Source organism: Corvus cornix, chromosome 5 (genome assembly GCF_000738735.6).
Source record: "Corvus cornix cornix isolate S_Up_H32 chromosome 5, ASM73873v5, whole genome shotgun sequence".
NCBI classification, from domain to species: Eukaryota; Metazoa; Chordata; class Aves; order Passeriformes; family Corvidae; genus Corvus; species Corvus cornix.
The window spans coordinates 7,864,910-7,889,777 of record NC_046335.1 but is presented as its reverse complement, the minus strand read 5'-3'; positions in this window follow the sequence as shown (position 1 = coordinate 7,889,777).

Below are 24,868 nucleotides of genomic sequence, written 5' to 3'. Positions count from 1 at the left end.
TCCAGGGAATGCATAGACACCTTCAGATCTCAGAAAGAGGGGAGATGGGGGACACCTATGTTAAAGAGAAGCATCTTGGGAAAGTGGCAAGCAGAGCAGGCTGAGACCGTGAGGTGTCAGGGCACAGGCAGCAGACCTGGCACCTCCCAGCAGGAGGAGGAAGTGTGAGTGACACAAAGCAGTGCAGTCAAAGGGTTGTTTGAGTGCTGCATAGTCAGCCGAAGGTGTCAGGTGGATTATAGATACTCCTGATTGCACATTGCTTGAGTATTTTAAAATTAATTCTATTCTGACCTGGAAGGGCAGATCTGGTGTCATGGGTTGGCAGAGCTGAACTCCCCCAGACCAGGTGTGGCAGTGCAAGTGATGAGCTGGACCTGCCAGCAGGAGCCAGGAGAACAGCCTTGGAGAGAAACTGAGGCTCAGCTTCATTTCACTTGGCTGTAAGGACTTAACTGAGTGCCTGAGCACCACTGCATCCTCCAAAGAGAGGCAGTGGGAGACACCTAATCCCCACCTCAGTTATGCTTTGTGGTTATCTGTCTCCTTCAAGGTTGCATTCTGGTGCTTGGCATTGTGGGCAATGAATCCATGACTGAGCAGCACCTGAGACCACAGAAGGAGGATTCCTCCCCTCCTCTGGGAGCACAGTGTCTCCCCTGGCTTTTGTCTTCAGCCACTCTTCTACCCACGCTGGCTTTCACTGCATCCTGACCTTGCTCTTTGCTGGAACTCCTTGACACCCAGTCTCCCTTTCAAAAAGCAGACTGAGGAATGCTAACACCAAGCCTTTGAAACTCTGACATTTCAAAATCACTTTTTCCTTCCTCACCTATCACAGAGAGAGTAAGTAGCTGCCGTATCCTTCTCATGTTTTGCCTCCCCAGACAATGGGGATGCTGGTCTGCTTTTTCACCCTGTCCTCATCTTTGCTTCCCACTGCAGTTGATCCCACCCAGCTGCTGCAGATAGGTCACACAGGAAAAAAATCCATTTAAATTAGGGCTTGAATCATACTTTAGATGACATGTAGGCCTCTCAAGGGTCCTTCTGAGACCAACTGAATCTCAATCCATTGAAAGTTTCTTTCTGAGCATATGAGAGAATTGAATGGGGCTGTGCTCTGCTACGTGGCGCTGAGGTTGATATGGCAACAAAGGTTCTAAAAATGATGAGACACAAATGATATTCTCCTGTGTTATAAATAGCTGTGTCAAGTTGTTATGGAAACTGTCGAGTAAACTGGGTTAAGAAGGGCTACTTTTCCTGCTCTCTTTTGCCAAGGCTTTCTGAAACATTCTGTGCCAGCACAGTACAAGGAGGAACAACAAAAGCTGGGCAACGCATTGATCAGAGTCTCTACAAATGAGGTGGGATGGCACCTCTGTCCTTAGAGGCTTGGACTTCAAATGACATGCTGTACCTGCTCTGTTCCCCATGACAGTGAAAATCATGATGTGGTCTCACCAGAATTCTCTCCTGGACACCAGGGCCTTGATGCTCTGTGGAGACACAATTGTGTGGGCAGCTTTTTTTCCCTGAAGTCTCAGAGAAAACACTCAGGTGGGTGAATGCCATGTGGAACTGCAGTCACAGCTGTGCATACAGGAAAACACTTTTGGGGCAGGCAGGTGAAGGAAGCTTCCACCAAGATTAAAAGTGCAGTTCAGTGGGTTTTGAAACCAATGTACCAGCTGTGAACTGGAGGGGGCATCATGTATCCTTTGATGGGAATATAAAAAAGGTGACAATCAAAGCAAAAATGTTGAATTGCACTTTGGGCACCAACCTTTTGTCTTAAAGGTATTCCAACAGCAGACAGACCCAAAACACCCAAATCCTCTCTGAAGGATCCTTCTGTTCTTCAGCTGAAAGGTTGCTTTGACATCTTGTTTTCAGCCCCAGTCCCTTTTGTGAGCTGCACAGAGGCATCACTTAGATTAACCTCCCCTTGTGAGATGCCCACTGTGCTGCATTGTCAGAGGGGTGATTTTGAGATAGCACACTTGTTCTTGACTCATTTTATGTCCTGAGGAATTTTACAGTGATGAAGAGCAATTTGATGTCTTTGAAAGATACCGGGCAGGTAAATGAACCACTCTCCTATTAGTGCTGTTCTGTTATTGTCACTGCATCTGTCCAAGGCCATAATTCAAGCAGTACAACTGCTTATGGTATGCACAGCCTTCTTATCTTCATTTCCACCAATACAGTTATCTGGCACCTGTCCCTCTCAACACAATCAAGATTAGAGTCAGAGAGAATGAGGTTGTTGAAAGGTCTGCCTTTCATATTTCCAAAGACATGATAGCAAAGAGAATTTTGAAAGGGTATTCCTGAGCTGATGTACAGTGGGTATTCCGTCCCTATAAAAAGCTCTCTGTCATACATTCAATACACCTTTCCAGGGCTTAGCAGTCAGCATGCGGAGTTATGCCACAAGGGGTTAGTGGAATGTACTTTGTTCCTGTGTATAAATAGCTGGCTTTTAATAAAGAGCATTCAAAAGTATGCAGAAGCAGGCAGGATGTTAAGGCTGTGAAATCCTTTTCCTCTGGAGCTGTGCAAAAAAAAAAAATTATATAAAAATTCACACATACAGAGGAAAGAAAGTAAACCACAGTGAATTGGCTTGGTGCCAGCATTACAAAAAGGGGCAAAAAAAAAAAGAACAAAAAAAGTTCACCTTTGTCTCTGGGAGCAAATTTTTGCTTTTATCCCTTCAGTGAAGAAAAATTGCCATTTTCTTGGCAAAATAATAGAATGTGTGCACAATGGGGCAAGGCTGTGTGACACAGGGGTCAAATGGTAAAAACTGTGCCCTGCAAATCATTTTTGAAAGGTGAATAAGTTGCACCACACTAATTCTGGGATGGAGATCCCAATCAGAAGAACCGGACAGAGCTCCTGGCCAGGAGGACAGTAGTGCAGGGTGGTCATGGGAGGGAGAGGACTCCTCCAGCTCCGTGGTGCTTGCTTGTGAAAGCAAGAGATGTTGCTTGTGTCACACTGAGGAGAAACCTCAATCAGGGACAAGGAGGAATCTTGTGTGGTCCAGTTGAGGGGTGTAAGCACAGTGGTCAGTCCTTCTGCACCATCTGTCCATCTGTCTTGACCATTTCAATTATAAGGACCTCAGATGATGGACTGTTCCTCTGTCTGGGCATGTTTCTGGTAGTGATCTCTGACTCCTATAGAGCATAAAAATATGAATAAGTAATGAAGAGTGATAAGAAACAAGGGAGATGGGCAGCAGTAAAAAGACCTGAGACTGATTGATAATGCAAATATTCCTACTGAGTGGTAAAGGTTTCAGAAGGAAAGAGGAAAAGATCAAACAGGAGAAAGAATCAAGCACAGCTAAAAGAAGGAAAGGCTCCTAGTAGATGGCTCCCAGCCAAGGAGATGTTCAGGCAGAGAAAGGAAGAGAGAAATGTCCCATCATGGGGGGCAGCAGTGCAGGGTGTGTCAACATGCAATTTATATTGGATATCTAAAGAAATCCACAGAGGAAGTATCACCTTCTTCATTTGCTGGAAAATGCAATGTTTGTCCTCAGAAGGCTGCAGCACTGGCAGGGAACAGGGGAAATAAGTTTTCTACTTGCATAACATCTGCCAGGCTTACGGTCACCCCAGCAGGACTTTCAGAGGCTGGTGGCTGTCCCCATCTCCTGGATCAGGGTTCCTTTGCCCCTGTGCTGCCTGGTGATCACCAGGTTTGTGGGACAGGAGCAGAGTCAGGGCAGAGGAACCCTATGAAATAATGCACCTACAGACTGTTCTTTCCTTTCTGCTGATTTGGTAAAGGGTCTAGGACAACACTGGACCCAGCCTTTTTTGAAAGTATGAATATGCCTAAGTTACTCTATAAATTCATATTCATCTACCTGAGTCTTGCAGGGTTGTGGGCGCAGATGATGCGTGGCATGAGAAATGCTGGGGATTTCAGCATTTACAGTGTGATTTTAGAATGGGAACTGGCAGAAAAGAGTGGGATGGTCTTGTGGTGCTGAGAGCAGATGAACCAAGACTGACCAAATGGTGTTTTGGACTGGGGATCTTCTGTCAGGGGTCGAAGTACTTGATTATAGGAACTACCTGAGGGATTATGTCCAAAAGATGGAAACTTAGAAACTCTGTCTACCAAAGTTTAAAGTTTCTATTTTGAAGGAGTCTCTTAGCCTGAGACTTATCCCTGACTATAAAAATGTAGATGACCCCGTGTTAGAACTGGTGCCATACCTCCAAATGAGGAAAACTAACTCCAAAGCAGAAGCAGAGGTACAGAATTGAACCGAGCATTCACGTTTCCTGTAGTTTTTTCAGGTTGGTTTAAGGGAGACTGCAGTGAAAGAGGAACTTGGTGACAATTTCCCAGAAGTCATACAACTCTCAAGCAGCTCCTGGGGAAAAGAAACAAGCAAAACACCCCCTGCATCTCAGGGCACCATGCAGTGATTTTCCAGTCCTTTCCAATTGCTTCACAATGCGTGGGCTGAGCAGTGATTGGGAGCCCTTACATTTTAATGCCAAGTTTCATAAAGATCTTTCTCGATGTCTACTCCACCTTTGTTTCCTCTTTTCTTTGTGGTTTGGGTCCACCCAGACTCAGAAGTCAAAGAAAAGTGGATGGGCTGATTCACTAGACTTTGCACTTGAACAGCTTCAGACATTTTTCATTCATTCCAATCCTCTTTGGAGGCATTCATAACATTTTTGCCTTTTTTTTTTTTTCCACAGCCTTACATGTACATACACTGCACTATCAGATAGGGTAATAATAAGCATTAAAGGAGTGTGCTTGTTCACATCTTCTAAGTGATGTCAGACAAAAATGTAGCCCTCAGCTCAGCTTAGCTCTCTGTAGTTCTGCAGCCACTCAGAGGCTGCTCGTGGCAGCACCTCTCCTGCTCCCTGAACTCTATCCATTTCTTAATTTCATGTTCTTCCTTGCATCATTCTTTCCCCCTGAGATCAGGATTCATGTCCCACTTTCCAATTGCCTTTATTCGCACTCAGCCCATCTCATTTAGCATTTTTTTTTTCTGAACCCAATCTGTTATCAACTATGTTCTTGGGCATGTGGTCATCCCTGGACGTGTGGTCATCTCAGGAAATGTGATCTACCGTCCCATACACCTAGGGAAAGTTTGCCATAGAGAGTAGACCCATGGTCCTTGCTGTTTTCTTGCCTGCTGGGAGCTAAAAATTCCATGTTGAGTCCTCCCAGGAGAGACAGCACCTTTCAGAAATATTGTCCCCTTTTTTCTTTTTCCCAACAGTGGAAATGCTTTACATACTTTGCAGATGTGTAAGGCTGTTACGTAAAGCATCACAAGAAAGCAAAGGCCCTTGCAAATAATAAAACTGCAGGCTAGTTGAAACCAGCCCCCTTATTTCATTTTTCTTAACGAAATGTAAATCTACACCCACACAAACTATGTGTGCTCCGAGCAAAACAGTATTCCACATTCTGCGGCCGAGAGGGAGCCTGGTGGAGGGGCAGCTGCCTCACTGCTCTCCTTCTCCACTGAGCTCCTGCTTCCTCTCCACACCAGGACTGATCAGCCTGGGCATTGGCACGGCTGCTGCCAGAGGCACTGAGGCGAGGAAGTGTCCTGCCTGTCCATAACTCATCAGATAGCCTTCCTTGAGGATCTTCCCTCCCCTGTGGGCTCTGCAGAGGTGGACTGGAAAGTGCTCAGCCTGTTTTCCTCCAGGAAGTCTTTCATGTGCCCAGGCAAACTTCCCAGACAAACATGGGCACAAGCACAAAAACAGGAGAGTGGTGTCTGTCCAGCCAATGTTTATTTTGGACCTTCTCCATCTGAGCAGCCTGGGTCTTGTGCCCTCTTCCCTCCTACTTGGGACCAGAGCTCTCCCACTGTCACACTAACTTGCTTTTCCACCATGCATAGGTCTGGTTTAGACATGGAATAAAGATAATAACCCTACCTTCCACCACTCCCTCCAAAAAAGTAAAGGCATGGCAATCTTGGAGCAACACCTTAGTGGGCATCTCAAAGTTACTGCCACAAAATCACTGGCAAAGAAGTGACAGGGAAAACTGCAGGATGAGACATTTCTCAATATGATATTCAGGAAACTGTTTAACGTGACTAGCTTCAATCAAATTAATTGTCTATTATTCAATTAAAAATAAGGAAGTAAAGAGACAAAACCTTATTTAATTTCTTTCTGTCATCAGCCAATGTAATCTTCAGTTTAATGAACCTGATGGGTTGTCTTCACATGAATAAAGAATTTTTCCTCAGGCCACAAACTCCAGTCATCACTGGGGGCTGGGAAATCTCAGTTCCATTAACAAAGGAGAAGTCCAAAGGTGCTGCTCTGCAGATGGGATAGGACAATTCCCCATTGCTATTAAAGTGCCTTAACTGGAAAAGGTGCACTTGGGCTTGCAGAGGGACAACATACCCCATTTTCTAAGAAAAATTACTTCCTTTTCTCACATATATTTTGTGACAATTCATTTCCTCTCCTCTTCCCAGAGGTTTTATATGCAGTTGTTTCATAATTTTCTGTCAGGTCCTAGGAACTGCAGTCTGGACACAGACAGAAGCTCAAGAAGAAATCCTTCCACTCAGCATGGATGCATTGGCTCCAAGCTGATATCCAGGAAAACTGCGCAGGAACAGTGAGCCTCACCCTCTGCAGGGAACCTGGAAGAGGAGCACAGGCTGCATGCAAGCTGCTTCTCTGCTTCTCCCACTTCTGGACAACTCAGGGCCAGGCTTATTTTCCTTGAAATTATACTCCTTGAAGTAGTATTAGAAAGCCTCACCTCCATGGTTTTGCCCCATGTAATCCCCAGCCAGGTCCCTTTCTCTAACAGAATTAAAAAATATAACTTGAACTGTATCTCTATATTTCCTGCACCTACACACAGTGTTTCTGGCCCAGTTGGAGCAGATGAAGTTCAACACATGGTCTGTTAAATTAGACTTGAAAAGGGACAGCCAGTGGGAACAGGGAAGATAAGGAAGGGCTCTATTGGACATGGCACACCAGGGTATCCCAGCTAATCCAGGTGCTGATGGAGCTGGTGGTGGCTGTTGCAGTCTCTGTGCCCTAGAGCAGTACACAAATAGGTGGCCAGGAGTCACCTGTTCCAAGAGTCTCCCCTCCATTTTGGCCCCAGTTCTGAGTCTGTGACCACTGAATGTCGATGAATGTGCACACACACATTTCATCACACGCTTGCTGTTCGTGCCCTTTCCCCGTGCTGGTAACCCACCCCAGCCATGTGGACCACCCTGCAGCAGACACTCCAGTTTGTGGAGGCTCTGGGGCCAAAAATGTGATCCTAAATCCTTCACCATGCTGAAGTGAAGCTGCAGCATTGGCAGGCCCCCTGGTGTGACAGTCCCAGCCTCCAAGGGGATCCATGCTCTCCTCTACCTGTGTTAGCCTCATATAATGTTTCAGCTGCAGGTAGTGTGACACTGGCACCTTTGTGTGACTGAGACTTTTGTGCATCGGCCAAAGTGCAATGCTAAACCAATCAGGGTAATGAGTGCCTGATAACACACCACTTACTCCAAAAGGGGGTTGTATAATATTGCCTGAGCCATTGGAAGTGTCTCTTTGTGGCTGGGCTAAGTCATAGGCCAGGTGGGCTCCTCTAGGGCAGGTCTGCTGGTCTGATGGCCATGCAGCACTGGGTCACACTGGGCTCTCCATGGAGAAGCCCCACTTGCCAGCCAGGAGCTTTATGGTGGATGGTGGGAGCCATAACCCCATACACCTCCTACATATGCCTCCTACACCTTCACCATCCCCTGCTCCAACCCAGCCTGGTTCAAGCACTGGAATCCAGCGTTCTTGGTGGGATATTGCAAAAAGGGAACACAGGAGCTGTGGTGATTCAGGGATTCCCTTTTTCCAGGCAAGATGCTCTGGTAGAATTTCAAAACTCCTTTCCCTTGACAGAAATCTCCTCTGTTACTGTGGCTCCCGAAGGGTGGTCCCAGAGCCTGGGAAATGCTTCCAGTTGGACCTTTAGGATGAGCCAGGCCTGACACAGATCTGTAGGAGGAACCAGGCTTTTCTTATTCCTTGCCAAAAATAAAACAAAAATGAGGCAGAACAAAAAAATTGGAGGTGTGGAAGGGTTACTTGTCAGTCCAGGCTCCAAGTCCAAGGAGAGAGGTCAGAGGATTCCCTGTGAAGCACTCAGAACCTGCAGGAGCAGATGATAAAGGTTTCTTTAGGCCAGCATCTGGCATTGCAGGGCTGCCTGGAGACTGGAGCAGTGTGCAAATAAAGTGACATGACGTCCTGTTAGGAAGGTCACTAATTGGCCATGGAGCAATCAGGATGAAGTGCTGTGAGTGGATTTTGGTGCTGGAAATGCCATCAGTGAAGGTGGCTGTTGCTGCAGGGAGCGGCATCTCCCCGTGCCCAGGGTGCAGCATTTGCTGCTGGGGTGGATGAGTCCTGACTTCACCTTGACCTTCCTGGGTGTCTGTTTTGAGGCTGAAGGGAGGCTCAGGCATGGCTTGGGGTCACTGCAGGAGGTGAAGGGGCACTTTTGAGTACAGAACAGCCCTAGTTAAGAGATTCCTACCACCCAGGGACAGATCCCTGTCCCTGCAACCTGTTCTTATGGATGGAGGTGGCAGTGGCTGGACTCCTTTGCATGTCTGCTGCTGTGCACAGCAGCTCTTTTCTAAATCAGTAGGGTCCTGATTCAGAAACCAGGCTATATTTCATGGAAATAGGTGTTTAGTCATAAGCTCAGCTGTCTTGGTCTATTCTGGCAGCTACTCCAATGTAATTGGCCTGTTCCTCTGTGTGACAGTCAACAGAAACTCTGGTTTTAAGTCACACATCTGAGAAACCAGCTTTTAGCAGAAAGGGAAGGCTGGTTAAAGCTATCCACTAAGAACAGCAGCTCCAAAGGCTTTGCATCCTGGGCAACTCCAGTAATTGTTGCTCTGACATCAGCCCCTGGCCAAGCCTGATCCCAAACTGAGGCACCCTGAGCAGCAGAGCAAGGTTTGCACATAATTCCTGCTTTTTTTCCAGTTTGGTGTGACAGTGACTGCCTCCTCTAGAAGTCACCTGATGGTGGTAATTTTGTTCTAAAGCATGTGACTCCAGTTATCTCCTCTGAATTAAGACATGCATTGCAAAATTTAACATTTTTTCTGTACGGCCTAGAAAAGCACATTTTTGACAGAGTATGACTTGACACCTTTCTGGAAAGCATGACTACTTGTCTGTTAGTTTGCCCAATGGGAAATGTAAATTACCAGTAAGCCAGCATGACATATCAAATTCAGCTCCCTGAGTAGAGCATATTAAAATGCCATTTTTACACCCCAAATTATATTTCATTATGCAGTTACAATTTTGACAGTAGCAGTGTGCAGAATGCATTTCATATGCTAACTAAAACAGACTTTTTTTCCTAATTTGCTGAAAAAATATTATGGTATATCTAGGGCATAATGTTTCTGGAGTGAAAAGAACAGCGGCATCAGGGATGTAGTCTGTGATCTTTGTTTCGGGTGCTGATTGTAGTGGTACACTCTGCTCTATGTGAAGTGACAGACATTTCACCCACTATTGCTGAAGAACCATCCCCCACTGTATTTTTTGTCTAATTTTAGTAATTTATAGGCAGTTGGATTAGGTGATCTCTGTAGGCCCCTTCAACTAAACTCTTCTATTCTACCAAAACAATTTGCTGATTCAATGGGTCATTGTCGTAGAAAACGACACATTTTTCCAGATGGCTTTTAAAATCCTTGCTTCTTTCAAGAAAGAGAAGAAAAGCTGAGCCTACAGATTTATCTAAAATCTGTAGAGGTGGATGTGGGGTTTAGCCCAGGGCAGAGCAGAGACCATTTCTCTTTATACACATTGGCAAAGAGAAGAGACTTTGCTAACTTTGTTTTCTTGAGCTGCTCTCCTGGCCTATGTTGTTTACTCACTCAGGGAGGGGTATAAAGTGTCATCACACCTCTTGGTATGGGCAGCAACAGGACAAGCTGTGACAGCAGGGAAGTGTCATCTATTTGCCACCTACTTGTGGACATTGCTCCTTGTGTGCCAGTCAGCTCAGCTGGAACTGGGGATAACCTGCATCCAGATCCAGCAAATGCTGCTTCCTGCCATCATCAGGAGCTGAATTAGGAACGGCATGCAGGGGCACCAGGCACATGACAAGAAGCTCTGAGGACTCTGTGCCCAGAGGCTCCCTCCTCCTGGGCACCAGTGCAGCACCTCTTGGCAGCCCTGTGTTCATTTTGGCTCGTGTCCGGCCAGCAAAGCACGATAAGAAATAATTAGTGATTAAATTGCAACCTTTTATCTTAGTAAATGACAGTTACTTCCTCGTAGGCTGCCTAGGTTGACAGCGAGTGTTCAGGACAAGCTGAACAAATCTGTTTGCTTTGATCCTGAATAAAAACCTGGGAGAAGCTTCCCAGTCCTAAGGCAAGGCAGGGTGGAAGGCTCCGTCGGCTTTGGCTCTGCAGCCTCTGGGAGCCTCCAGCGAGAACTTTTGCTGGAAATGGATGCATCCATCCGACCACCTCCTTGTCCGGGGCCGCACAGCAGCAGAGGGCAGTAGCTCAACATGATGCTTTCTCCACTGCAGACGGCTTCCTTTCGGCTCACGGCATCCTTTCCTTCAGATTTTTGCAGCCTCCGGGTAGCTGTGCATGCTATTAACATCAATCATGCCTTTTTAAATAAAGCTGGGAGTCCTCTGCAGGGAAGGAGGACGGCTTGCCCGCTCCCCCAGCCTCTTACAAGGCACCCACGGGCAGCACCGAGTGCCTGCAGCTGACTCACTGACTGCCTCGGTGCCTCCCCATCAGCCCGGGAGGTGGAGGTGGCACAGGGGAATTAAGGCGCTGTGTGGGATGTGTAGGTGGCGCAAGCACTCTGGGAACTGAGACTGAAGAATCGGGCTGGCTCTTGTTGCTCATTAGGCTCTCCTCTGCAATGGATTTGGGTCCCACAGAAGAGGCCAGTAGTCTCTCTGGATGGTGCAAGTAAGGCTTTCAGCAATACCTGTGCGGTGCCCGTGAGTGCTTGGCCAGCGCAGGCTAATGCAGAGTCCTGGGTGTCAGTCTTTGGGAATAAAAACAATTTCTATCCTATTGAAGGGTGGATTCTGATCTAGTACAGAGCACCCAGACCTTGCCTCAGCAGCATAAAAAACCTTCCTATTTGCAGTTTTCTTCCTTGTGGCTACGACAGAGTGACCCTGAGGCCAAAGACACACAGGACGCAGCCTCCTCTAGCAAAACAGGCAGAGGCACAAAAATATGATTCCCTCTAACAGCCTCAAAAGCCTCTTCAGAAGCTTCAGAAACCCCAGCAAAGTGAAGGGAAATAAATCATGGAAACCTATGATGAACCGCACCCTGAAAATACCAACGCACACACTGCTGGGGCAGAGAGCAATAAACCCAGCGCACAAGCAGCAACACGGCAGGAGGGTGCTCAGAGCCACATTTTACACAATCCAGCGCAGGTATGCGAGTTATTGCCTGGTGCCCTCCTGCCTCACCGGGACGCGGCCCGAGAGCTGCACAAACACGCTCGGCGAGCTGCAGGTTATATCTTTACCTGCTTTGGCAAGCTCGGCTCAGCCATCAGCCGAGCGAGAGCTGCGCCTCACCGCAGGTCCCGGGAGCCGGCGCTGCTCCGCGTGTGCCGGCGCGTTTCCCGGCGCGGGCAGGCTTCCCGAGGCAGCTCCGGGAGCCGGGGCTCACCCCTACCCTCCTTGGCTCCGGCGAGGCCACGCTGCAGGAGGGAGCTGGCTGCTGTCTTGTGCAGCAGAGAGTCATGAAGGGGCACGCGAGTCTCCAGCACAAAGCAAATCTGCAGGAGCAGATGCCCTCCAGACCCAAGCAGACCCCAAGGAGGGCTGGCACTTGCTGACCCCACTATTTTATGGAATCATAGAGTCATTAAGCCTGGAAAAGACCTCTGAGATCATTGAGGCCAACCACTAGCCCAGCACTGCCAAGCCCACCACTAAACCATGTCTCTAAGCACCACATCTAGATATTTTTTGAACAGTTCCAAGGGTGGTTGTTTCTTGCAGGGCTGGAGAAATCACAGTCCTTGCTTGCTGCAGCCTGGCTTTTCTGTGTCTGCAAATGTCTTTACTGTGTGCCCTGAGACTGGTCTGCACACTGGACCTATAACCTTGCACCAGGGCTTACTCCTTCCTGCCCAGTGCCATCCAGGGAGCAAACACAGCAGGAAGGAGAAGACCATCACACTGGAGTGCTTCCTTCTCACTGCCACAGGGGAACACCCAGCATCAGCCCCATTCCAGACCTCCTTGCTCTGCAATCCCCTCTTCAGGCAGGTCCAGACTCTTTGCATCCAGATTTTTTGGCTGCACACTTTGTGTACCACATGCAGAAACCTAAAGGGAGTCACCTCGAGTAGGGTTTCATACAGGACCCTCAGAGTGTTCAGGCTGGATCAGATTTGTAAGGCTATCAGCACATTAAAAACCAGTACATTTCCCATCTACTTTCTTCACTTCTGTGGAAATAGAAGGTCCACACAGCACCTTAAGGTTCCAGGCACAGTTTAAGTATCATCAGGATTTGTTAAAGAACTTTTTTTTGCAGTGTCTGAACCACCAGAAGTAAATGTCAGCCTCATTGTCTCAAGGATTTTTTTGTGCACTCCTTGGGCCCTGGCATGAGCAATGCTCAGCTCTGGACACCCAGCCTTAACTCACTGAAATCAATAACAAGATTTAGGATGACCCCGGGCAACATTTTCCTCCTTTACAGGAGTATGTCACAGCTCTATCCTGTGCAGAGAGCCGCCAAGGTGAGGCAATGTGACCAAGATCATGCAGCAGCTCAGCGGCAGAGGATCCAGTTCCTTTGTACCACACTGAAAAATGTCGCCAGACTGGGGGATTGATGCCACCACAGTATTTCAGAGCCTCACACGGTTGAAGGAGAGACAGAAGTCTTGTAGAGACAGGAATGAAGAATCAAAGCATGATGTGAGAATGAGGCAGGAAGAGATCACTTGCTGGATGGTCTGGAAACTCTTAGAGCTGAGGTCTGGCTCTTGATCTCTGGTCTGAGGCTTGGAGACTTGAATCTCCATAAGATGGTCTTATGGTGATGACTTCAAGGACAGTCTTGGAAGAGAAAACCAGCAGTCCCAGTTGCCATCAGTGCTTACTGGAGCTGGAGAAGGCAGGGACAATGAAGATTTAAAGAGGAGGGTTTGCAATTAACTGGCTGTTAATAATCCCCAGGCACGACCTGTTGCTTGCTCTGTAGATGGCAGCACAAGGAAACCAACCAACTTCATGAACTGAGCAAGGCAAGTACAGAGGTCTGTCATTAACAGGGTCAGTGGAGGGAGTTATTTCACCTGAGACTTGAACCACTTTCAATTTTTAACAGCAATGGCTTAAGAAAACAAGAAAGAAGCCACGGCTGCAAACAAGCAGTAAAAATTACTTGTAAAGAAAGAAAGGTCTTATGTCATGTGGAGATAGCCTTCAGCTCGTAAAACCCTCTGATGGTTACCACATAACTGCAGCTCAAGGGAAGAAAGCCACCTGATTAGGCTTATTAAGAGCCTGTGTTCTTTTGGGCACAAATCTGACCTTTAATCCGTGTTTAAATAGCAAATAGGGACTCATTGTCTCAATCCCCAAATGTTTTTGCAAAAAGAGCTGGTATGGCAAAATTTATCAAAACACAACATGTTCTAAAGTGCTTGGAATTTCCATTTGAAAAATGTGGGTAGCTAATAGTTCTCAATCACCTCCTCTGTGTATCTGCCCTGAAATAATTTTGTTGCATTTTGATAAAACTTGGCTTTGCAATTTAAAGCCATAAATACTCCCTCCTGTAGAAAGACAGGGCTTTTGTTTTTCCTTCCACAGGGCACATTGGAAAGGGAGCCTGGAGGGACCTTCATCTCATGAACTCCCAGGGCTGCTATTTCTGAGCACCGATTTCCTACTTGGGATGTAGATCTTGACCTCCGCGGCCCCGGCCGACTGGTTTGCATAAACAAAGAGCATCGCAAAGAAGTCAAAGCCGGATGTACCTACAGCAAATAAATCTCTTCCTCTCTGACAAACAGAGGATGAATTGACCTCTTGCACGTCATGTCTGGTTGTCTGACCAAAACTGTCAGTCACAACTTTCTCTCTGGAAGCCTTGGATGAGACAAGGGATAAAAGGGACATAAAAGTGACATCAGTAAGGCTAAAACAATGAGCGACAGGATTTCCTCTACCATCTCCATTACTTGATCCCTACAAGTTTTCCAATCATGGCTGGTCAAATCCCAGACAGTGTCTGTGTGCATTTGACTCACACAGGGTGAATTAATAAACCATTGCCTGTCACTCCTGTCCCAGCCCCATTTTTGCATTCATTTTCTGGAAACGGTCCAGCGAACAAGTTCACCAGCCTGAACATTTGGGCTGGAGTGAATTTTAAAGCAAACATCTGGGATCTCTGCAAACAGGAAATCCACCACACTTCTGGGCTGGAACATTTGTAGCTGAGAAGTGGGTGCTTTCTGCTCTCCGGACAAGAGATTCCTGGGATACGCCCTGCAATCCACACATCTAATCAAGCCCTCACAGTTCTCCTCAGATTTCAGGTGGTGAATCCTAGAAGCACAACGCTGGGAGTCATACCATGAATTACAGCAGGAATTATTGTATCATGAGTCATGGGAAATTAATCTGTGAGTGCTGGACATTGCTCCATTGCTGGACATTGCAGGGCATTGCTGGCCATGCCCAGAACAGGGGGGATGTGAACTCCAAGGCAGAGCTGATCTCCTCTCCAGCCTCGTGGAGGGAGTCCTTCCCCGGTGAACGGGGGAGACAGGATGGGGAATCATGCATGGCCAGCATGCCCTGGCACAGATTTGGGGCTCAGGAGAAGAACATTTATCAGCCCCGTGCTGGCTTTGTGAGCAGTGATGTGGCTGGATGATTTAGGGGGAGTTATTTGCTCAGTTTCACTAACAGTGTGACAAGCAGCAAAATGTCACAGACAATTCCATCCCAGTGAGATTTTTCTGCAGTCACGCAGAGCCTTGTTTTCTAGCATACACCATCTGGCCCTACTGGACCTGCACATGTTTATGCCAGAGAAAGCTCTGACCCAGTAATCTCTGTAAGATGTGTATATATATATATATATACAGACACACACACGTACATATATATATGTATATAAAATCTCCAGTTTGCAGGGTCAATATGCAGGGCAGCCTGTAATGAGAAACACCCTCACACGGGTCGTGAAACTGTAGTGTGAGATCTTGGAGTACAAGTGCTGCCTGCTGGATACTAACCGAGGTTTTGAGACCTTTTCCCAGCCTTCCAGTTATGTGTGAAGTGTGAAAGTGCAGGGTAACATCCTCCCCATGGACCGAGGACTAACCAAGCCCTGCTAAAGCCTCCTTCCAGACTTCCTGGAAACGAGGAAACTGAGGCAGCAGCTGCTGCAGAGGAGACTGTGGACGTGTGGTCTGTTCAGAATCCTTCCCTGTCCCATTTGTACCGAGCTGGTCCAAAAGAAGCAGCGATGCTGGGACAGTGGGGCTGGGCTCCTGGATGGATGCTGAGCTCAATTCTCATCTGGACTGACCTACAGCACTGCTGTAAATCCAGACTAATTTGGCCACTGTCATTTCTTGTGGGAATGATGCCTGGAATGCACATCTGTATAATTTTTGTCCTTTTAAAAGGCAGATTCCAAGCTTGTGAGGAAACAGCATGTCAGGCAGGAAGACTCTGCACCATCGACCAAAGCACAGAGAGGATCGGCATTCCTGCTGGGGCAGGCTAACAGTCTCAATCTTCCAGTCCATCCTGGAAAGAGGGGCTGTTTTCTCAGGCTCCAGAGAGTAAACTAGAAACTCCATCCAGAGTTCTGAAGTTCACATCTGAAAAACTCTGCACCTACCTCTAGAAAGGATGTGCCTTTCTGGGAAAAGAAAAAAAAGTTTTATTCAGATTAGAAGGCAATGGGGCAAGTTATTTCCTGGTGGTCCCAGTTGCTTTATACCTAAGAGGAATGTAGCCCATATATTTATTTCCACCCTTCCCATTCTCCTAATGCTTCAAGGGCTCTCCTTTGGAAACACTTTTTTGGTGTAAAGCAAGACAAACCTGTAATCCCTGCAGTGCCCATCACGTTTCTGCAGCAATTTTGGAAAGGAGAAGGGTGCAGGTTGCTGTCGAGCTTGTCACAGACCATTCCTTCATTTTGGATCTGGATACATGAGGCTGAGCCCTGCATGGGGGCTAACGGGGAGCAGACCTGGCTGCTGGGTACAGGTGGCCCACAGGCTGCACTCAGTTCCCTGGAAGGGACCCAGGTGCATCCTTTGGGCTTTGTGTGCGTCCCCACATGCAGCCTGGTCCCAGCCCTGCCCTTCAGCCCCTCACTGAAATGAAGGGGGGGAAGAAGAGAAGGGAAAAATGTAAAAGAATGATGAAGGCTCCACCCTAATTGCAAGTCAGGTACATCAGCAGCTTTCCATTTTTGTGCATCTTGCATTTAAGAATTCGTCCTACTGTCACGGAGGTTTCTAGTGCAACACAGCAACCCAGAGATTGGAGGACAGAAAGTCTCCCTGTACCTCCACTCAGTTGGTCAGTGCTCCATGAAGATTTTTCTGGCAGTTGTGAGTACTGGGAAAAGGTTAGGAAGGCTTCAGATGGTAGGGAAGTGTCTTGCTCATTTGTTTGTTGGTTTGGATGTTGTTTTAACAGCAGTACAGCCTCTTGTTCTGCTGCCCCAGTGGCCAACTCCCAGTGCTGGCCTCAGGTTTACTCTGCCAGAAAGGCTTGGAGTGTACACCCTCAGGCATCCCCTATTTATCTACACAACACGGCTGTGGGAAGGGAAGTGCTGTTAGCCCTGAAAAAAAAATAAATTAACATGGAGTGACTGACAGGCAGATGAAGGCTCAGAACCCCAAAAGGACACAGATAAAAATCAAAGGAAAGTGAGGAACCAGGCCTGTGTGATTTTCCCAGGGGTAGCATAGGTAGGACACAATTCGTGACAGCCTGGTGGTTCCTGGTAGATTTGCCAGTCCCCAGGTTGCCCTTTGTCCATGCCCTGAAGCTCTTGGAAAAGAACCCTGAGAAGAGCAGGGGGCTGGCAGGCAGGAGAGGCCAGGCCTTCTCCTGTGTATCTTAGGATGCAGCTCAGCCAGTATCACATCACGCTGGGCTAGAAATCACATTTGCTTGAGTTCCCAAGATAAAGCAGCATATAATGTCTCGGTAATTTTCCATCCATCCATTCAGTCTCATACACTCAGCATTTACTATCATCAACTTTATTGTCTCTTCCAGTGCAAACAGCCCTGCAGCACAGCCTTTATCTTCCCCTCCTTATCTCCAGGCTTCCAGGCTAGGGGAGCCCTCTGGAAAAAGTGAGATTTTTCTCAAAGAGAAACATGATTGCAGGCAGTTGACTTCAGATAGGCCCTACTACTTCTCACTTTTGTAGTGGAGAGGGAACCCCGTTAGGAGCCCATATATTTAAGTGGAGTATTTCAACAGCTGAGGAAAACCCCATCCTGCTACTGAAAGTGAGGGAGATTCACATGGCTCCAGCCAGCAGAAACCAGGGAAGCTGGGTGGCCTGACAAAATGGGGGCATTGCCTGGTATTTATTCAGAGCAGGGCTTTCTGTTAGGAGTTTTCCCCAGTCAGAGGCTCCCTTCCTCATGGTGCTGCATTCACCAGCAACCGGGGCATGGGAGGGCACCTCACATTTTTTCCTGATAAAAGACTCCAGGGCACATGAAGCCATGAAATATATCTGGAAGATGCAGGGAAACAGAGCAGATGCCCCTCCAGACCACTGCTAGTGGCCACGAGGGCTCAGGGAAGGATGGCAGGCAATGCCATACAGTCCATGCTCAGAGCAAGACTCATGGGGTGTGAGGATCAGGGCGCAGAGTTTGTACTGCTCTGCATGCTGGAAATTGTATCCACTTGGTTCAGTTTCTTTAAAAAGTCATACAGAAGTATTTGGTGAAGCTGAAAGAAGCCTTGACTTGAAAGAGGAAGTGTGGATTGAGATCCTAAATGCTTTCAATACTCTAAGTCCACATGTGAAGCATGATTTAAACTGAGATACGTGTTGCCTAACCCAAATGATGGCAGTGACAGTTACATTAACCTCTCTGGCACCAGATGGAAGATCACATCCCTCTAATACCAACTCTAAACAACAAAATTTCAATGCCAGTTGAAAAGCTAACATGCAACTGGCATTATCTGTGTTTTCTCTCCAGGCTCTGCCAAGATTTTCTTTTCTTATGAAGACTTGATCCAGCTCAATTTAGCAAAAAAAAAAAAAAAAAGGTAAAAAAATCAATTCTCTGAGTCTGAATCCAAGCATTTGGCAAGCTGCACCCTGGTGAGTACTTCTCGAAGCAGGACACATCTTGTTCTCTGGAAAAGCTTAAAACCCAACACCTCGGGGTGCATTATTGCAGGAACATTTTATCACAAGGGAGCAGTTTCCTGAAATCACAAAGTGAAAAGGGTGTGGGAAGGTATGGAGTCTTTCTTCCATTCTGCCCTGGTGAAAACACCTTCTGCAGAAGCAAGATTACTCGCAGGCAGGTTAGACTTATGCTGGAGCCCTCTTATTCTGTGGTCAGGTAGCATCACAAGCCACAGCTGAAATCTGCCCTGTCTCAAGGTCAGTGGAAGTGAGCCACCTGGGATTCTGTTGTCAGGAGCACTTTGACCAGCTACTATATTTGGAAAGGCCAAGATTAAGCAGAGCTTAAAGACCGAGTACATCCTCAAGGTCTAGAGTGCAGCAGGACCTCTAGGACCGGATCCCATGAAAGTGGAGATGCCATAATACGGTGCTGAGGGATGCTATATAAATATGTCATTTCCAGTGAGTCACTCTTCCCACAGATTCTTGTCTGTGCCGTGTTGCTATTAGTGTTAGAAGCAATTTGTGGGTGAGACGGTGTTTCACCAAGGACAGTATCTGTGATTCAACACTTTCTCCCATCCTACTTGTTTCAGAGCACGTAAAAGAGGTACTCGGGTAGGAGATGCCTTTCGTAGTTCCTCCAAATGCTGGAGGCTGTGACTGCTGAATTCTCACTTCCCTGACCCAAACCTTTTTGTTTTATCAGTACTGTGGCTCTGCCTGGGAGCTCCAGCTGAAACTCAGGTGGTGGCTGTGCTGGGTGCTGTACACAAACATGCCCCAGGTGACACCCTGGCGAGAACAGGCACCAGGCTAATGCATATTTGCAAACTCTTTTTCTCTGCTATCACACCCCCCCACACATCACCTTTTTTTGGAGTAAACATCCCCACTGCTTGTTCCCCACACTCCAAAAGGGCCCTACCAGTATTGCCTGACTTTGTGGCTCTGGACGAAGCCGTTGCTCTGAGCAAGTACAGACAGACAGAGCGATTGCCATAGCAACAGAAGTTATGTGTGAAATCCCTGGGAACCAGTCCTACTCCTCCTCCTCCTCCCCCACCCATTCAGTCCCTTTTCAGATTTCTTTCCTCTTTTTTTCTCAAGGTGCCAGTGCCAATTCATTCCTTGTGCTGAGCACCTAGGGAGATGCTTTGAAAGCAGCCCGCTGGGTTACGATAGCACGCCACCAATTACCACAGTGGCAGGACAACTTTGTGGAGCATCATATTGGAAAAATGCACCCTGCTGGGTCTTGAGAAAGTCTTAATAAGGAGAATTGAAACAGGGGAGACAGTGGGAAGGTTGCTGCCTGCATTTAGGACCTCAGGGCATACGCCAAATTCGTTCCTGATCAGATCTGCACTGAACTATTTACTTTCTGAGACGCTAAGTCAACAGATGCACACCAAAACAAATTAAAACCATTTAAGATCAAGCTGCTAATGGCTAGAACAACACAAAATAATGCAGGTTATTAACCCCATAATAAGGAGCTCATTAAAATGGGAATTGCCAATTAGGTTACTTAGGAGTTCCATTAGGAGAAATACAAGCAACAGAAAACCCACTGAATATTTGCCAGTTGCTGGGTGCAACACACTGTGAAGACTGATGGCCAGGGAGATGTGACCAACTGGTGTAGACTGGAAGCATTGCCAAGGACTGCAACACAACCAAACTGTCTTAAACCACAACAGGATGAAGTTCAAATGTCTCATGAACTCAACTCAGACCTTGATGCATTTTATGCAGGGAGTGCTGAAGTTTCATTGGTGGTGAGGGTTAAGGATGCCAGTGCTACCACTCACATTTGTGTTTGTATTGACATTTAGCTTCCCTTGGCAAGCAGTGCTTTCTTCGGGTCAAAAGGGCCATTTTTATACACCCTTTGGACATGATGATCAGCCCAAAACTTACTAAAAGCTTTTTATGTTGTAATCTCTGACAAGACAGACATTAAATAGGACAGCTATAGACCTTGCACACAGACATCCCAAAACTGCTTTGGAGAAGAGTTTTACTACTCTAGTCTGTGCTCTGCATTTTACTATTTCTCACAGCTCTGGGGTTTTAACTTATTCTTCCTAGGTACTGGCATTTTTATGTCATCTGGAGGGAGCTGGCAGCCTCTCAGAGCTTGCTTTGCTTTATATATGTAAAAATATATTTTCCCTGACATACCGAAAATGGCATGCACAGAAGAGACCTTTAAGCTTTATTTTGTTGCTGTATAAAAGTAGCACAATAACGTCCTCATGTTGAAGTCCCCATTTCCCAAATGGCATCCGTCTTGCTTTCAAACTCACACTTGAGCAGATTTCAGATATCACAGAATCACAGATATGCTGAGTTGGAAAGGACCCACAAGGATCAGTGAGTCCAACTCTTAGCCCTGCACAGCACCATCCCCAAGAATCACACCATGTGCCTGAGAGTATCACTTACACACTTAACTCTCACAAAACCAGATTTGAGCTGAATGTTCCAAAAGAGGCTTCTAGACACATTAGGAATGAGACAGACATTTAAAGGTTTCTGACTTATGACAAATGCTTTAAAAAAGGAAACTCCTTATCTTCCCTTCTGAAGGCAGAGAAAGCCCCAAAGGGTCAGGTGCTGCATGAGATGGGAGAAGGAGGAAGGGAGCAGGAAAGGCTGGTGCAATGCCTGAGTGCACAAGGAGGTTTTTGTGGCAGACAGTTTCCTGAAGCACTCTGAAAGCATCCAAAAGGGGCACTTTTTCCTCAGGAAAGGATCCAGCATTGACCCTGGGAGGACAGCAGCTATGATAACCCCCTTCTGTGGCACAGCCCAAGGGACCTACACCACCTACACCTACACCTAAGGGACCACACCACCTGGGAATAGGAATTGCTCTCAACCTAAATGCTAGTCTTCCCACAAGGACTGAATTTCCAGAAGGTACATTTAGTCAAGTAAGTCACCTTCTACTTTGACAACACCCATCTTTATCCATGCTTTACCTTCACTCCCTCTCAGCCATGGGAAATCTCTGCAGTGCCAAGCTTGATAGCATGTCAGAATGTATCCCACTGTGGGTGTATACTGCACTGCCCAGTGCTGGGGTGAGCTTAGCTGGAAAGTGGATTTTGCTGTGCTGGAATGCCACTCCTGGAGCTGACACACCTTTGGGAAAGCTCCATTCCAGCCCCTCCACTGGCCAGCTTGCAGTCCTTATTGAGAGCCCCACTCATGATGCTTGTTTTCACTCATGGTACCAACAACTGTCCCAAAGACACCTGGGGAAAATGAACCCAGGATGGGGGAGAACACGTAGGAGTTATCTGCTCCATCCCACAGCATCATTAGTCCCACATTCAGGGTGTGGGGATGAGACACCACACAAGGGACCCCCAGCATGTGGCAGCTCCAGGCAAGAACAAAGCCCTGCCGTATCAGGGCTTCACGTGGGATTGTGAGAACAATGTGTGTGTACTCCTTTTTGATATAACTAGACTGGCACTTCAAGGGGAAGAATTATGTGAGCATGTCAGTAATAGCTTTATGCAGCCCAAGGTGAGCATTTGAAAGTTATTTCACAGGCAAAACTGTGCTTTGAACAGTCAGCAAATCAAGGTCATCTCATTCAACAAAATCATAAAGAATAGCAAAAGTGCTAAATCAGTATGGTCATATATTTACAGTGAATAATTTAAGCAGCTCCAGAGTTGAAACCAAGAAGATTTTCTTCAATGCTTTGAATTTAGCTCTGTTTCAGAACCACTTAAAATGGTAAAATATGTTCTTTAATCCCACTGGTTTTATGGAAACTCAGTGCCTCCTGTCATGACGTCATAAGGGATATTTGCCTTAAAATTTGGGTGGGGACAGGTCCTGTTCTCTTTCATCTCTTCCAAGATGTTAACTTTTTCACATATGCTTACATATGCAAACTGAGACAAAACAGGTTTTACTAGCATTGTTCAAGAAAGCATTAAAAAGATGTTAGGTATATTTAAAATTAGAACTGTGCTGTAATCTCAGCTGGTATAGACTGACATATTTCCAATGGTATAATGGATCTATGCCAAATTACATCAGCTGGCCACAGCATAAGATGTTAAAACCAACTGGAAAAACTCATCTGATATTTAAAAGCAACATATGGGAGCAGCAGAGACTTCAGAAGATACTTCATTTAGGATATTTTGGAAACAGAGTATGTCCTACAGTAGTGTGGAAGGAGGTGTATTAACTTGTATCTATGTCCTGTGGGCAGTAATTCTAATTTAAATCTTATTAATATTGCTCCACATCTTACTTAACACTAATTGTCACGGTCTTCTGGGGTAAAGGAGTAGAAAGTGAATGATGCACTGTCACATGTATGTTTAGGAAAAACAAATTTTAAATGAACAAACAGAAATGCTGACCCTGTCAGGACTTGCTTTGGCAACTCAAATGCTATGGGTAGTAAAGGATATGTACAAAATATATAGAATACGTATAAAATATTGTATAATGTATATACAAAATATGTACATTGGACAGAGACTATTTACAAGAGCATGTAGTGACAGGACAGGAGGGAACAGATTCAAACTGAGAGTAAGTTTAGATTAGATATTAGGAAGGAATTCTCCCCTGTGAGGGTGCTGAGGCCCTGGCACAGGTTGCCCAGAGCAGCTGTGGCTGCCCCACCCCAGGAAGTGTCCGAGGCCACGTTGCATGGGGCTTGGAGCAGCCTGGTCTGGTGGAAGGTGTCATTGCCCATGGCAAGAAGGTTGGAACTAAATGATCTTTAAGGTCCCTTCCAACCCTGGCTGTTCTATGATTTTATGATTCTGTGAAAATATAGAGACTCAGCCACCAAATTTGAAGAAATCAGTATTCAGTGGTCACAGAGGCTGTGCTTGGCAAGCAGACTGGTCTCTGTGAATAGTCCTATCTACCTGAGTGTCTTCAGCACACCCTTATTTAGCAAAGTAACCTCAAGAGGATATCAATAGAACCTGGGCACCTCTGCTGAGCCAGGATCTCTCACCTTTGGTTTACACAGGAGTTCCACCTGCAAGCTTGTTGATGCTCAAATGCACAAATGGTGCTGTTTGTAGAACAGATACCATGAGAGGATGACACAGACAAACATGGGAAAGGAGCCTGCTTTCTCACTCTCCTTGGCAGCAGGTTGAAGAGCACAGTGCATATTTTGTAGTGATTCAGCATTTGACTACCTAAAGAAAAAAAAGAATCAGTATTTCCAATTCTGTTTCCCTTATGTCTTTTTAATGCTTTAAAGAAGCTGCAGTGGTGAAAGTTTAATTGTAAAGATTGGTGTCATCTGTAAATGAAAAGTACAACTGATTGTTCTCATAAAATATGAGTCTACTATTGTTACAGTGTTTATGACAGAGTGTTAAATTAATTCCCATGAAAAATTCAGATGGGACATAATGTTAAAGGGTATTTTGTCAATGGAAGTAAAATGTGATGCAGATCAAAGTTTGGGATAAATTTTCAGCTTGGCTGAAGATCTCATGCTTTATCAATATACTTAGGTCTACACATTAAGCCCATCACAGACCTGCTCTGAAACCCAGAGATTTCAGGGAGCTCTGTGTCAGGTCACTTAACAACTTAAGAACAGAAACAGAAAGGGACATGTATCAAACATAAATCAAAAGTGGCATCAATGCTGCCACAAACTCCTGGTTTGCAAGTACTGACACCTTGTTTTCCACCCCACTGATTAAAATAAAGTCATGCAGACATGGATAAGAAGCACTGAAACTGAAATATTAAACTTTCCTTTCCTATTAGCTGGCAAGAGGGGATGGAGGAGAATTTGCCTCTGAGATGTCTGCAACTCAAACCCTGTTGAATACGAGGGCTCAGCAGATACCTAAGCAGGGACTTTAGGCTTTAGTTCTATATGAACTTGAACTCAGGCCCACAGCACACATATTCTACATTTTTAACCTTAAATGGCTAAAAACCAGTGAAGTCTAAAGGCAAATCATAAGCATTATGTACAATAAAATGACTGGTTTATACCATTATGTTTTGATTTCCTCAGGAAAACTAGGACAATTAAAGGCAGGAAGGAAGATTATAAATTTGAAAGGAGACATGGAGATCACCACTCACCTGAATAGGAAGCTTTAAATAGTCTATCATTGACTCATCACAATTTGGAAACAGGACAGCTTACACTTTTACTTACAGAACACAGAATAGATATGACACTTACGAATTAAAATATACTTATGGTAATCTGTACCCAAACAGTTAAAATACCTGTATTAGTTTTAATTATTTGTGTTAGCCTTTCATGGCGTAGACATACAGTGAATAATAGCTAGTTCTGGGAACCATAGTGTGAAAATGAAGAGTTAGACTTCAGCCTTTCAACCACAA